Genomic DNA, 12,172 nt, shown 5'->3' with positions numbered 1-12,172 from the left:
CGTGTATATGCACGTCTAAGTTTACGTAGACGCGCTAATAGACGCGGATTTAGATGTGCAGATAGACACAGGCATAGATACACAGTTAGATGCAGGCATAGAAGCGCATTTAGCATGCTTGCGTTTTTATAATAGGTTTTTGTATTTAAGATAAGTTTTGATAGTAAGTTCTTATCATAAGTTTTTATGTATCTATGATAAGTTTTGTGTATTTAAAATTGAGATCTTAGAACAATTAATACGCCTTGAAATCTTTATGTAAACATATTAATAACAAATTTGTTGTTGTCATAAATTAGGTTTAATCATGTCGTCGTCATCACCTAGTGTGGTGCATGCTGATGAGTCAACGAGCATATCCTCAAGTGAGGATGAAACATTACATCTTCACAATTGAGATGCATGACTACGACAAAAAATTAAATGCATGTTTGATCGTTGTCGAGGGTGTATTTTTCGAGCACATCGAGTTGCAATGTCACACCTCAGCATGTATGGAGAATGGGATCAAGAAAAATCACCGTTATTCATTGCTTTTAACACTAAGATTGCTAGTCTATGTTACTCAATATATATCAATGTCCATGTAACTCCCTTTTGTGGTTGAGTAGGATGCGGTGCCACATCCTTGGATGCTCCCTCCTGGGCGTCGAGAGGCTGCAAAACGTCGATGCGAGGAGGTAGCGTCTTCAAGAAAAGTGGAGATTGACGACCATGATTGTAGCCCTCATGAAATGCGATTTTGGAAAACATGGTATACGATCTATTTTCACAACTAGTTCGGGGAGAAGGTCACTCTACGAAGCCAGATGACCCACTATACGTGGCATCATCTACTCCGTTGTATGAAGGTTGTACGTACTCCGTTCTTCGTGCGTCCCTCGAGATACTTAACTTGCAAACAATTTATGGATGGATTAATGTCAGTTTGAATGCGTTATTGAAGTAGGTATCAATTCAGTTCGGCTTATGAATCATAATATTAATTGTTCTATTTTGAAATCAGACACAAATATATATTGGTGGTTTTTTAACTCACTTTTAAAAACATATGTAGGTTATTATCACAAATGCTTCCAAAAGAAAACAAATTGCTAACTAAGAGAGAGCAAGCAAGATATTGCATGACATCTCTGGGAGGCCTCGATTATTTCAAGATCCATGCATGTGTCAATGATTGTGTCTTATTTCGTGGGATTCATGAGTTCGCATGAGAGTGTCCTATTTGTGGTGAATCAAGATACAAACACTACAACAGAAACGAGGTATAGACAGGCATGTTAGACGTGCAAAGTCGGGCCCGTCTATATTTGCATCTATATGTGCCTTGTCGTGCTGCTGCGCATCCGAGCCGTAAACACCTCCATTTTTGTTGTGCATCTGTGTTATCTTTTCGCGCGTGTTTCAATGTGTGTGATTGCTGCATTATCTTTCCGTCATTTTCAGTACCCGCATTCAATATACATACTCCACTTATGTGTTTGTGTTTGAGAGTGATTCAGTTTGTGTGCATGTTGTGTGTGTGTCAGAAAAATATGAAAAACTGATGCCAGAGAGTAATATTATGCTGTCAAATTCAATGATGAATTCCAAGAAAAGTGCAGGAAACCGTGGAATCAAAGGAAGCTTCAACATTGAAGCTATGAAGATAGAGGTTACACGTGAACAAGGTCGACGTAATATGCGGGACAAAGCATTTTTGAAGAAGAACAATATCCACATGCCTTGGTAAGAGATTTGACAGATGAGGTTCATGGCTTGAGAAAGGAATTAATCCTCAACAAAAAGATCTGGTCACCTTTTAAAGTCAGTTATGGTGTTGAAGACAAAATTAAATATGAACTTTCCACAAGGCACACACAGTCAACAGAAGAGCGAGCTCAAGGAGTTCACTTCTGTGTTGCAAGTAAACCAATTAAATATTGGTTCAGAATTTTGGGATATGAAGACAAAAGGAGGTATAGCGTCTTGCCCCTGTTTTGGGGAATCCTCTATAATTTGTGGACTACGTCATTGCCTTTACTGGGGGGGGAAGCTCTCTTTCAGGCGTACTTCTGAATCTATTACGGGGGCTGGGCTGTTGGAATTTTGGGGGAGAATGCAAAAGAAAAAGCAGTGGGTGAAAGCGGATGGGGACCCCGAATGGCAAGGAGATTACCTACAGTAAGCACCAAGAAAAGGAAGGATCTCCTCTCCTGTTCCTCCCTTTTTTTCCGTCCTTGGATCTCTCCACGTTTTGGGAGGTCTGGCCCTGCCTGTCGGTCCAGCCCTGAGGTGTCGAAAGGAAGGGGTCTCCTTGCTTGGGTCAAGCTTTCTTCTTATGACAAAATAAACTCATTACAGGTGAAATCATGGGCTTTGGCAACCAGAACAGGTCTCTAGTGGTCATCCCAAACATGGTGCGTGAGGCAGCAAACAAGATGAATGATGGTGATGAAGGAAGGATGAAGTAACACCGCCTCAAGTGTCTGATTGACTGTTCCAAGTCTCTTCTCGAATTCAACTGAAACAACGATGAAAACATCTGTGAATACTGAAGAAGTCGGCAAGTGACGACAAAGATTGCTGTTTTTTTTTTTTTAACTCCTCAATCTGGATCTTATTATGGCCTCTGGATCGATGGAAAGAAGATAATGTCAGCTGATCGACTAGATGAGGCAGAAGCAAAAGAAGAAGATTATCGCTCAAACCATCATCTGCACCATCATCGACGCCAACGATTGATCCATTGCTTCTTCCCCGTGATCTTGCAGATCTCCATTCCCAAGATTGTTCCACAATCCAAACATTAGCTATTCTGCAGAATACAGATCTTCCCCACAGCTGGCCTTGATGCAGGAAACTCTGCTGATTGGTCAGTGTGACACATTGTATCTCTCAGATTCTGAAAACCGTGTGAGTAAAATAGTCCTTGGAGAAGAGGTGTGAGTTTTGTCATTCAAGAAAGGCAATCAAGCTCTCTACAGATCCATCGGTACTCCTTGGTGGACGTTAAGCCTCGATTAATAGTTGTAATTTGTCCGAATGAGGCGCTTTTTAAGAACAGACTGGTAGAGCGGTCGCTGTTGAACTTCTGAATAGGATACATTCAATAATTCCAAATCTTGTATAGATTCCTTTGTTGGATGCCACAATACTGTTAAGCGGATACTTGTGTGAGAAACCTGAATTTTGTGCAGCACATTGTTGCTTTCACTATGAAGGACAATAGATCAGAGATGAATAGAACAAGGTTTCAGGCTGATGCTTGAAATGGTGAAGTCATATGTCTCAAACCTAGAAAGCTGACCCTTACTTTCTGTTCAACAGAACTCATCAAGCCTTTGAGAGAATGGTAGAGCTGTCCTCGTACATCTGAATGCGAAGCAGATTATGAGATACTACAGATTTTTCTGAACATGGTCCTCTTGTAAATTACTTGACAAGCAATATAGTGAACTTTGGCATAAAAAATTTGAGTTCTTCTTGTTAGCTCTTTCCTTGCTGTATCTTGAACCCCGTGTTCTGCAGCTCTTGCACGAACTCTACGACAGCGTGTAAAACAGCGTGTAAATAGATGCGAATTTTGCGTCTATATATCCGCATAAATAGACGTGCCTTTAGACGCGTAATTATTTAACCACCTGAAATTAGACTTAATATAATTAAAAAACCAAAGTTAATAAATATTTTTGCATTGCTCTCTAATGAATGGCAGTTCCTCCAGTTGACAAGCCTGATATAAGTAATTAGTGACAAGTGGCAGAAGCATTGCATGTATCTCATAATTTCTCTACTTGAAGATGATAAAAAAATACTTGCTTTTTATTATGGAAAATTCAATTTAGCTTTAAACTTGACTATTGATTCTTGAGTATGCACGTGTGCGTATGATAAAAATCATAGAATTAAGAATACACATTGAATCATTAAGCAAATTGAATATGCTACAGTGAATGATCCATCTCATCTTCAATGAGATCAGCCCTTGCTAAACTATCTACTTCTAGGTCTATGTTACCAAGAGGTAACGAAACAAATAAGTCTATCCCACTATCAGATGTATTGCTATATTGCTCAATAACTTCATCAACATCATCGACAATCACATTATTGTCTTCTTATGCGTTTCCTTGAACATCCTCGCGAGATTCATCTTGTACTATATCACGTATATCATCCATTATGGTGTCATCATGTACATCATCATTAATTGTTGGATTGTCATCTGCTATCTCTATGTCGGTAATATTACCATATATTGGTTTTGAACGATTAGATATAGAGATGACATACCACCATCGGTTATTGTTTACCATTGGATGATACACAACCTATATTTGAAAAACAAAAGCAAGAAACTTAAATACTTATTATATTATGTATATATATCACATGTATACATATAAAAAATTTAGCTTTTGCATATATACCTGCTCGCATTGTTGAGGTAGTACTAATGTGTCATTCTTGTTTTGGTGAAATTTTGTAGAGGCAATGATTACAAAACCACTTGGATGACATCTGATTGTGCAATGCTCACCATTTGTTACAACTTCTTTAAACCACTTCACATCCAGTACATATATAAAGAATCGTCTGAAGTCAAGCTTTAGAATATCTTCGATCAAGCCACAATAACCTTCCATGGTACCATTGTGTAATGTGTCCACTTGTATTTTCAGGACACGTCTTAGCAATCCATTGGAAAGGATGTCTAGAAAGCTCTGCTTGGCACTCCCATGGAGTGTTGCGGGGTTTGCGATCTAGGGCTTTCCGCGTCTGCCACGTAGCGGAAGTATTCTGGCCATTCCCACTTAGGATCGACCTGAATTAGGGTTTTCCTTATTGGTCATTTCCTAACAGCAACTAGCCTCGGACCCAAGCGAACTACTTAATGCAGAAACGCCAAGTCCGAAGCAAATTCACACCACACTTGGTTCAAGGAGAATGGAAAACGAGAGGGATGCAAAGCTCAACCTCTCTGCCATAAGGCATAGTCCCATTCCGTTCCCCTAAAACAACGTAAATCGGGTTTAATCATAACTCTAGGTCAACGCTTTGATTGTTCTGTTCTTTGACGATCTTCCTGCTGTCCATCGTGATTTGAGAAAAGTTCGTAGCCAACCGGGACCACCCATTCGTGGAACGAACCTATGGCCCATCCTCCGCACTTTCCTCGGGTTGTTTTAGTTATTTAATTACCTAATACATTGGTTGGATATGTAACAATGAGCTTCTTTAATTAACCCATTAGGCACTGGTTCATTCACCTAATCTTATCACTTGACATAGAAAAACAATATCAGACAAGTTCCTTATTAACATGTTATCATATTTGTCTTTGAAATACAAAGAGTCCAGCTCATAGGCTTATCCACAATCCACCCATAGGCTATCCAACAATCCACAGGGATTACCAATCCACGTTTCCGCCCGTAGACTTGTATGCGGGCCTCGAGATCCAATCCCGAGTCATGTTAGCCTCTTGTGTAGGGCCCGGAAGGCGAGGGATTTAGGGCCAGAGCCCCCCGTGGCACCCAAGTGTCCTCCTGCTCCAAGTAGTGCTCAACGGAGAGACCTCTCGCGGCGTGTTTAGTCCACTTTCTGGCTGCGGTCAACAACCCCCTTTGTTAGGGTTAGGCAGGCAGTCGGGGGTAATTGAAGCTGCCTCTCCCTTTAGGCCTTCAACTTGAAGTATAGATATTCATTGATTAAACAAAGCCAAACAGTGCTCTAAAATCTGTAGCAAGTACAAACATTTCCATTGATTGTTTTTATTGGCAAACTGCTAAGGAATGAATCCTTCCTTTCGAATGCGTTCAGCACTCGATCCGGGATGGCTTGCGGCTTGGCAAGGTCCCCTATATCCTGGGTTAGGGAAGACCCTATTAACCGGACTTGGTCAAACCTTAAGTTCATCAATTATTTCAGTTTATCAGTTGGTCTTTAGTTTCCAATCAATCTTCTTTACTCAAGAAAGATACTAAGTTAGGATGATTATTCATCCTCCTACAAGATAACTTGCGTAAGGACATGCCAACTTCATTGCGAGAACTTGGACATTCCCTTGTGATCCAATCACAAGGTCATATGACTCCGCACTTGTTGCGCAAGTGTCATATCGAACTATTGAGATAATGGAGTCACGAAAAAATCTCTTTCAAGTTACTAGGCTGACGTCATTAGACCTAGGGTTTCCAAGTTTCATGTTGTAAGATTCTTAGGGACAAACCCTAGCTAACTTTCCAATTTCATTTCACTATCCCCTACATTTAGTGAATGTGGGTAAGTATTTAGGTATAGGAGTTTTAGTTTTAGAAATACGTACAATTAGGTCACGTATTAATTTCCTAGTGAGTTTCTTGGAATTTGACTCGTTCTAAACGAGTACTCCGCAGTTTAGGTGTTTTAGATTTATGCCAATTTGTTTAACTCTAGAAGATAAATACGAGATCATTTCCACATGACTCGTTGTCTATGTGTAAATTGATTTTTTCAACCGTAGCTTATTGATTTGAGGTCAGGCATAGGTTAGGTTAATTCCAACTAATCTTCTTTTACTTCGAGAATAAATTTCACGCTAAACAAGCAACCTTTTTCTTGATAATTTATGCAGTTGACAAACGATAATTTTCCTAGATTTATGCATTGTAAGAATCATTTCATGCTTTGCACTTTCCATGATGATTCATTACGAAGAGGATATGGGTTAAGAGTGCGATATGCAGTTTATACATCTAGGCTTAAAGGAAGTATACTATTTTAATGGATAATAATCTAGTTTATAATTCATTTCAATGCGTAAAGCTATTTGCTAGAAGTGTGTTTATGCTTTCTTTAATTTTTATGTTTCCTTTTAAAGTATTGATGACTAAGTTCCTTCATCGTGAGCATCTAAGACAAAAATATATCCTATTTCTAACAATTAACCTTGCATGATTAAATTACAAGAATATGAAATAAAAATTAGGAAGAAAAACTTGGGCTTGGGGTGAGATATCCACGTGGATGCCACAAGACGACCCTCGCACGGCTGTGCCTTGGACTTTCTTAGGAGGCATTTCCACTGTGGAAGCAGCCTAAAAACTCCTTTTTTGTATTCCACCGTGGCTCTCTTTCGCAATAACTTTCACCGTCCGTTGAAAGCAATTTTTGAAGGCTTCCTCCTTGGAGTCGGGAATTCAAAAGGGGTGTTTCAAAATCTTTCACGACTAAGACCCATTAAGCCATGGGGAAGGCTTAATGGCCTTTGTAAGGACTCACATGAACGGGGAATAATAAGGTTTTGAATCCCTTACGAGGCTTTTGAGTGGAAAAGGAAGGTGTCAACGACCCTCAACATTCCTCTTTCTTTTACGTGTGGGGAAAGAAACAAGGTGTGGGAGAGTTCCAAGGCGTATTTTCGCATGGCCTAAGGGGGATTTTTAACAAAGCATGGGGGAAAAGGAAAGGTTACTTGGAGTAACCTTTTATGGGGGAAAACCCTAAGGGGGAAACTCCAAGGAAAAAAGTAACCTTAAAGGTTATAAGTAAGGGTCTAAGGACCCTTAGGCAAGTTTGGAGGAAATAGTTTCAAGAGGCAAGGAGAAAGGCCCTAAGGGGAAGAAAAAAAAGGGCTTATGAGTTTAAAAACGGGGGGGGGGGAAGAGTGAGTGGTTTTGAAGTCCAAGGAAAAGGGCTTATAGGGGGTTAAAATTGGGGGGGGGGAGGGGGGAATGTTTCAAAAGGCACAAGAAGGGGGCCTTGGGAGGTTTTACGACACAAGGGGGTGAAAGGTGGCTTATCTAGCCTTTAGAAGCTTCCCCCCTAGGAAGCTTCTAAAGCTTCCCACATGGCTCAAACGACGACTGGCGGCGACTAGCTTGACCTCCCTCCCTCTCTGTAGCAGTAGCGGTGACACCGATAATGGCAGCCCCTCCTCCTTTGTGATAGGCGGCAGCACCCTTCTTCACGATTTCTGCACCTCTGTCAGTCGTCACGACAACCCACTCTCTCTACCTCCTTTTCTCCATCACGGCAGCGGCCCAGGGTTTAAATAGGGGAGGGGAGGGGGATCCTCCCTCTCCTTCGTGTCAATTGGCATGGCATTAAGGCTGAGCAAGCTCCAGCAAGGAACTTGCTCGACCTTCTATTCCCCTCTCCCCCTCCAGCGCGACCGTCCGCTGGGGGGGATAAGGAAAAAATAATTCCCATTATCCTTATATCCTATAAGAGGTAGTTCACGCAAGAAAATTTAGAACGTTATATTCTCTCCCCCTTAGAGAAATCGAGATGTCCTCATCTCGAGATAAACTGGGGATATTGATGGTTGAGAGTGCCTTCATTTACCCAAGTGGCATCCTCTTCGGGATAATCTTTCCACTAGACGAGGTAATCTCTCAAGGTTCTGGATCTCAATTGTCAGTCCCTAACATCTAAGATCCTGTCAGGCCTTAGTTCAAAGACTCGTTGACTAGGCATTACGACTTGTTGGTCATTAAGTACATGGTTAGGATTAGGTACATACTTTTTCAATAGGCTAATATGGAATACATTATGAACCTATAGGTTCTCACGAAGTTGCACTTTATAAGCATTAGGTCCTAGGCACTTGAGGATCTTATACGGTCCACAATACCTTGGACTTAGCTTCTTGCAATCTCCTAAAGATAGGGGACTCTTTTTAAGGCGTACGCGAATGAAGACCATGTCTCCTTCTTGGAAAACTCTATCTTGACGTTTCAAATCCGCGTATGCCTTCTGTCTATCCTTGCCAGCTTGGATGTCCTGTCTTATTGACTTTATTTGGTCATCCATCTCTTCCAACATCTGCCTTGAAGCTTCAACCCTTAAGCTTGGATCTGAAAAGTTTAGGGGACTTCGACAGTCATGACCATACAATGCCTAGAAAGGGGTCATGTGAATGCTTTGTTGGTAAGAAGCATTGTAGGCAAATTCAACTAAAGGCAAGTATTGAATCCACCTCTTTGGCTGACGACAGCAATATGCCCTAAGCATGTCCTCCATGACTTGATTTACTCATTCAGTTTGTACATCCATTTGGGGATGGTAAGTGGTGCTAAAGCAGAGTTGAGTCCCAATGGCTTCAAAGATAGCTCTCCAGAAGTGTGATGTGAAGAGAGAATCACGATCACTAAAGATTCTCCTAGGTAAACCATGTATCTTGAATATCTCCTTGATAAACAATCTTGCAATGTCCGAGGCTTTATAGTTTGACTTTACTAGAATAAGGTGTGCAACCTTAGTAAGCAAGTCAACCACAACCATGATGGAGTTGTATCCTCCCTGGACTTGGGGTAGGCCTACAACAAAATCCATACTGATGAATTCCCATTTCATTTGGGGAATGTCAAGCAGTTGCAGTTTCCCTGCCATCTTGACATGTTGAGCTTTGATACGTTGACAAGATAAACACTCGGTGACATATTTGAGAACGTGGCCTTTAAGCCTCTCCCAATGGTAGCTCTTCCTAACTGCATTGAGAGTCTTGGCATAGGCATGATGTCCTGAGAAAGGGAAATCATGAGCTTCCCACAAAATCTTCTATTTAAGTGACTGACTTGCTGGTATACACAGCCTTGTTCTATAGTAGACAAGTCCACTATTAATAGAGAATTCATGATACTTAGCCTACAGCTTTTGGTTCTGACCTTTGATAGAGATCTCCCTTAGCATTGTTTGGTAGGCCGGATCATGGCATGCATCCTTTCTAGCTAATTCAAGTATTGGGTTGTTTGGCATAGATACTTTTGTAGCTAGAGATCTGGCTGTTCATGGATTTTGCAAGATTAGGGAATTAAGGAAGGCCTTGCGACTAAGTGCATCGGCAACTACATTCTCTTTTCCTGGTCGGTACTTGATTTCAAAGTCATACTCCTCTAGTACTTCTATCCATCGACATTGCCTCATGTTGAGCTCATTTTGGGTAAAGATTCATTTGAGACTCTTATGATCAGTTACTAGAGAAAACTTGTTACCCAATAGGTAGTGTCTCCAAAGCTTTAGAGCATGAATGATAGCTAGTAATTCCAAATCATGCGTAGCATACTTCTTCTCATGACTTTTTAGTTTCCTTGAAGAGTATGCTACAGGATGATCTTCCTGCATGAGTACACACCCCAAGGCAAGTATGCTACCATCAGTTACTACCTCAAACTATTTATTGAGGTCTGGAAGTTTTAGAATAGGTGCTAATACCAAACTTTGCTTCAATCTGTCGAAGCTATTTTGTTCGGGAGTTGACCATGCAATGGTTGTTTTCTTCTTTAGTAAGTTCGTCAAAGATACTGCAATCAAAGCATAGTTTTTGATGAAGACCCTATACCACCCTGTCAATCCAAGAAAGCTGTGTATCTCTTTGATAGATGTTTGTATTGGCCATTCTAGCACATCTCTGACCTTGGCTGGGTCTACTGAGATTCCTTCCGTTGATACTATGAATCCCAAATATTCAATCTGAAGCTTGAAGAATGCACACTTCTTCATTTTAGCATACAGCTTATGTGCCCTCATTGTCTCAAGGACAATTCGGAGTTGGGGTTCATGATCTTCTTCTAGTTTGGAATAGACTAAAGTTTCGTCAAAGAAGATGAGCATGAAGTCATCAAGATATGGCCTAAAGATATCTTGCATTAATCTGTTGAAGATGGCAGGTGCATTCGTAAGCCCGAATGACATAACTAGGAACTCAAAGTGCCCATATCTTGTATTGAAGGCCGTCTTGGGAATATCTTCTTGCTTGATCCTTATTTGATAGTAACCTGACCTGAGATCAATTTTGAAGAGTATCTTTGCACCCTGAAGACGATCAAGAAGCTCATCTATTCTAGGGATAGGATTCTTGTTCTTGACCGTTGATTGGTTCAATCCTCGGTAATCAATACATAGTCGAAGTGTCCCATCTTTCTTTTTCTAGAACAATACTGGAGCTCCCCACGATGAACTGCTAGGATGGATGTAGCCCTGATCTAGCAGTTGCTTGAGTTGTTCTTTCAGCTCAATTACTTCTGGTATGGACATTCTATAAGGTCTCTTTGCAATTGGCGCAGCTCCTGGTACTAACTTAATCTCATGATCCACTTCTCTTTGAGGCGGGAGCTCTGTCAACTCTTCAGGGAATACGTCCGCGTATTCCTTTAGCCAAGAAGGTCCTTCACTAGACTCTTGCTTCTTATCTAACTTGTTGAGCTTAATTAAGTAGACATGTAATCCTTTTCTGACTCCTTTTATGATCCGAGATACTTTGGCCAATTGAATTCTTGGCACTCCAGCCTCACCTTGAGTTGTGACTATTTCCCTTTCAGAGTTTCGAAAGGAAACTTGACCCTTTCCACAATGAATGTGGACGTCATTAGGTTGAAGCCAATCCATTCCGAGTAGACACTCGTGGATACCTAGATTCATGACTCTGAATTTGACCGAAGTCTTCTTTTCTCCCAGAAAGAATTCCACCTTAGCACTTTGCCTGGTACAAGTAACCTCACGACCATTTGCCAGTTCCACAAGCAAGGTAGGTGCTTCTACTATGGCTATTCCTAATCTTTTTGCACAAGTTGGTGAGATAAAAAAATGTGTACTCCCACAATCAATCAAGGTCTTGAAACTTTAGCTTGATAGTCCGACGGTGTCTGAATCACCGAGAACTGGCGATTTGGCCCTTTCTTGTGTAGAGCGGCATGGACTGTCGCCCTTTCAAACTCTGCTTCCATGGTCGGATCTTCTTCTTCTTCTTCTTTGCACATTTGCCTATTGGCAATGCAAGCGGTTCTTCCTCTGGCTTGGGTAGCAGCTCCTTGACCACGGCCCGTTCCTTGGAAAGGTGCTTGGTGATGTCCTCCACCAAGTTGGGACATTGCCTCTTGAAATGACTGGGCTCGTTGCAGTGGAAACAATGGAGATTTCGGCCATTACTTTGAGTAGGAACAAAGTTGTTGACGTTATTAGCCCTTGCTTTCTTTCTTTGTCCCTGATTATGACCTTGAACTCTCTTTATCTGAGGTCTAAATGCTCCTTTGTTTGGGTCATTATAAGACCAAGCTTTTTTACCCCTTGGTCTAGACTGCACCTCCTGAATTATAGGCGCCGCTCAAATGAATGCATCCTAAAGATCTGATGGACGCATAGATTCGAGACAGGTATTTATTGGTGGATTTAAACCCGCACAAAATTTGGGCACCTGTTGTGTCATGTC

Source organism: Lygodium microphyllum, chromosome 12 (assembly GCF_053477565.2).
Source record: "Lygodium microphyllum isolate KBCC chromosome 12, Lygodium_microphyllum_v1.1.10, whole genome shotgun sequence".
NCBI classification, from domain to species: domain Eukaryota; kingdom Viridiplantae; phylum Streptophyta; class Polypodiopsida; order Schizaeales; family Lygodiaceae; genus Lygodium; species Lygodium microphyllum.
This window is presented reverse-complemented; position numbering follows the sequence as displayed.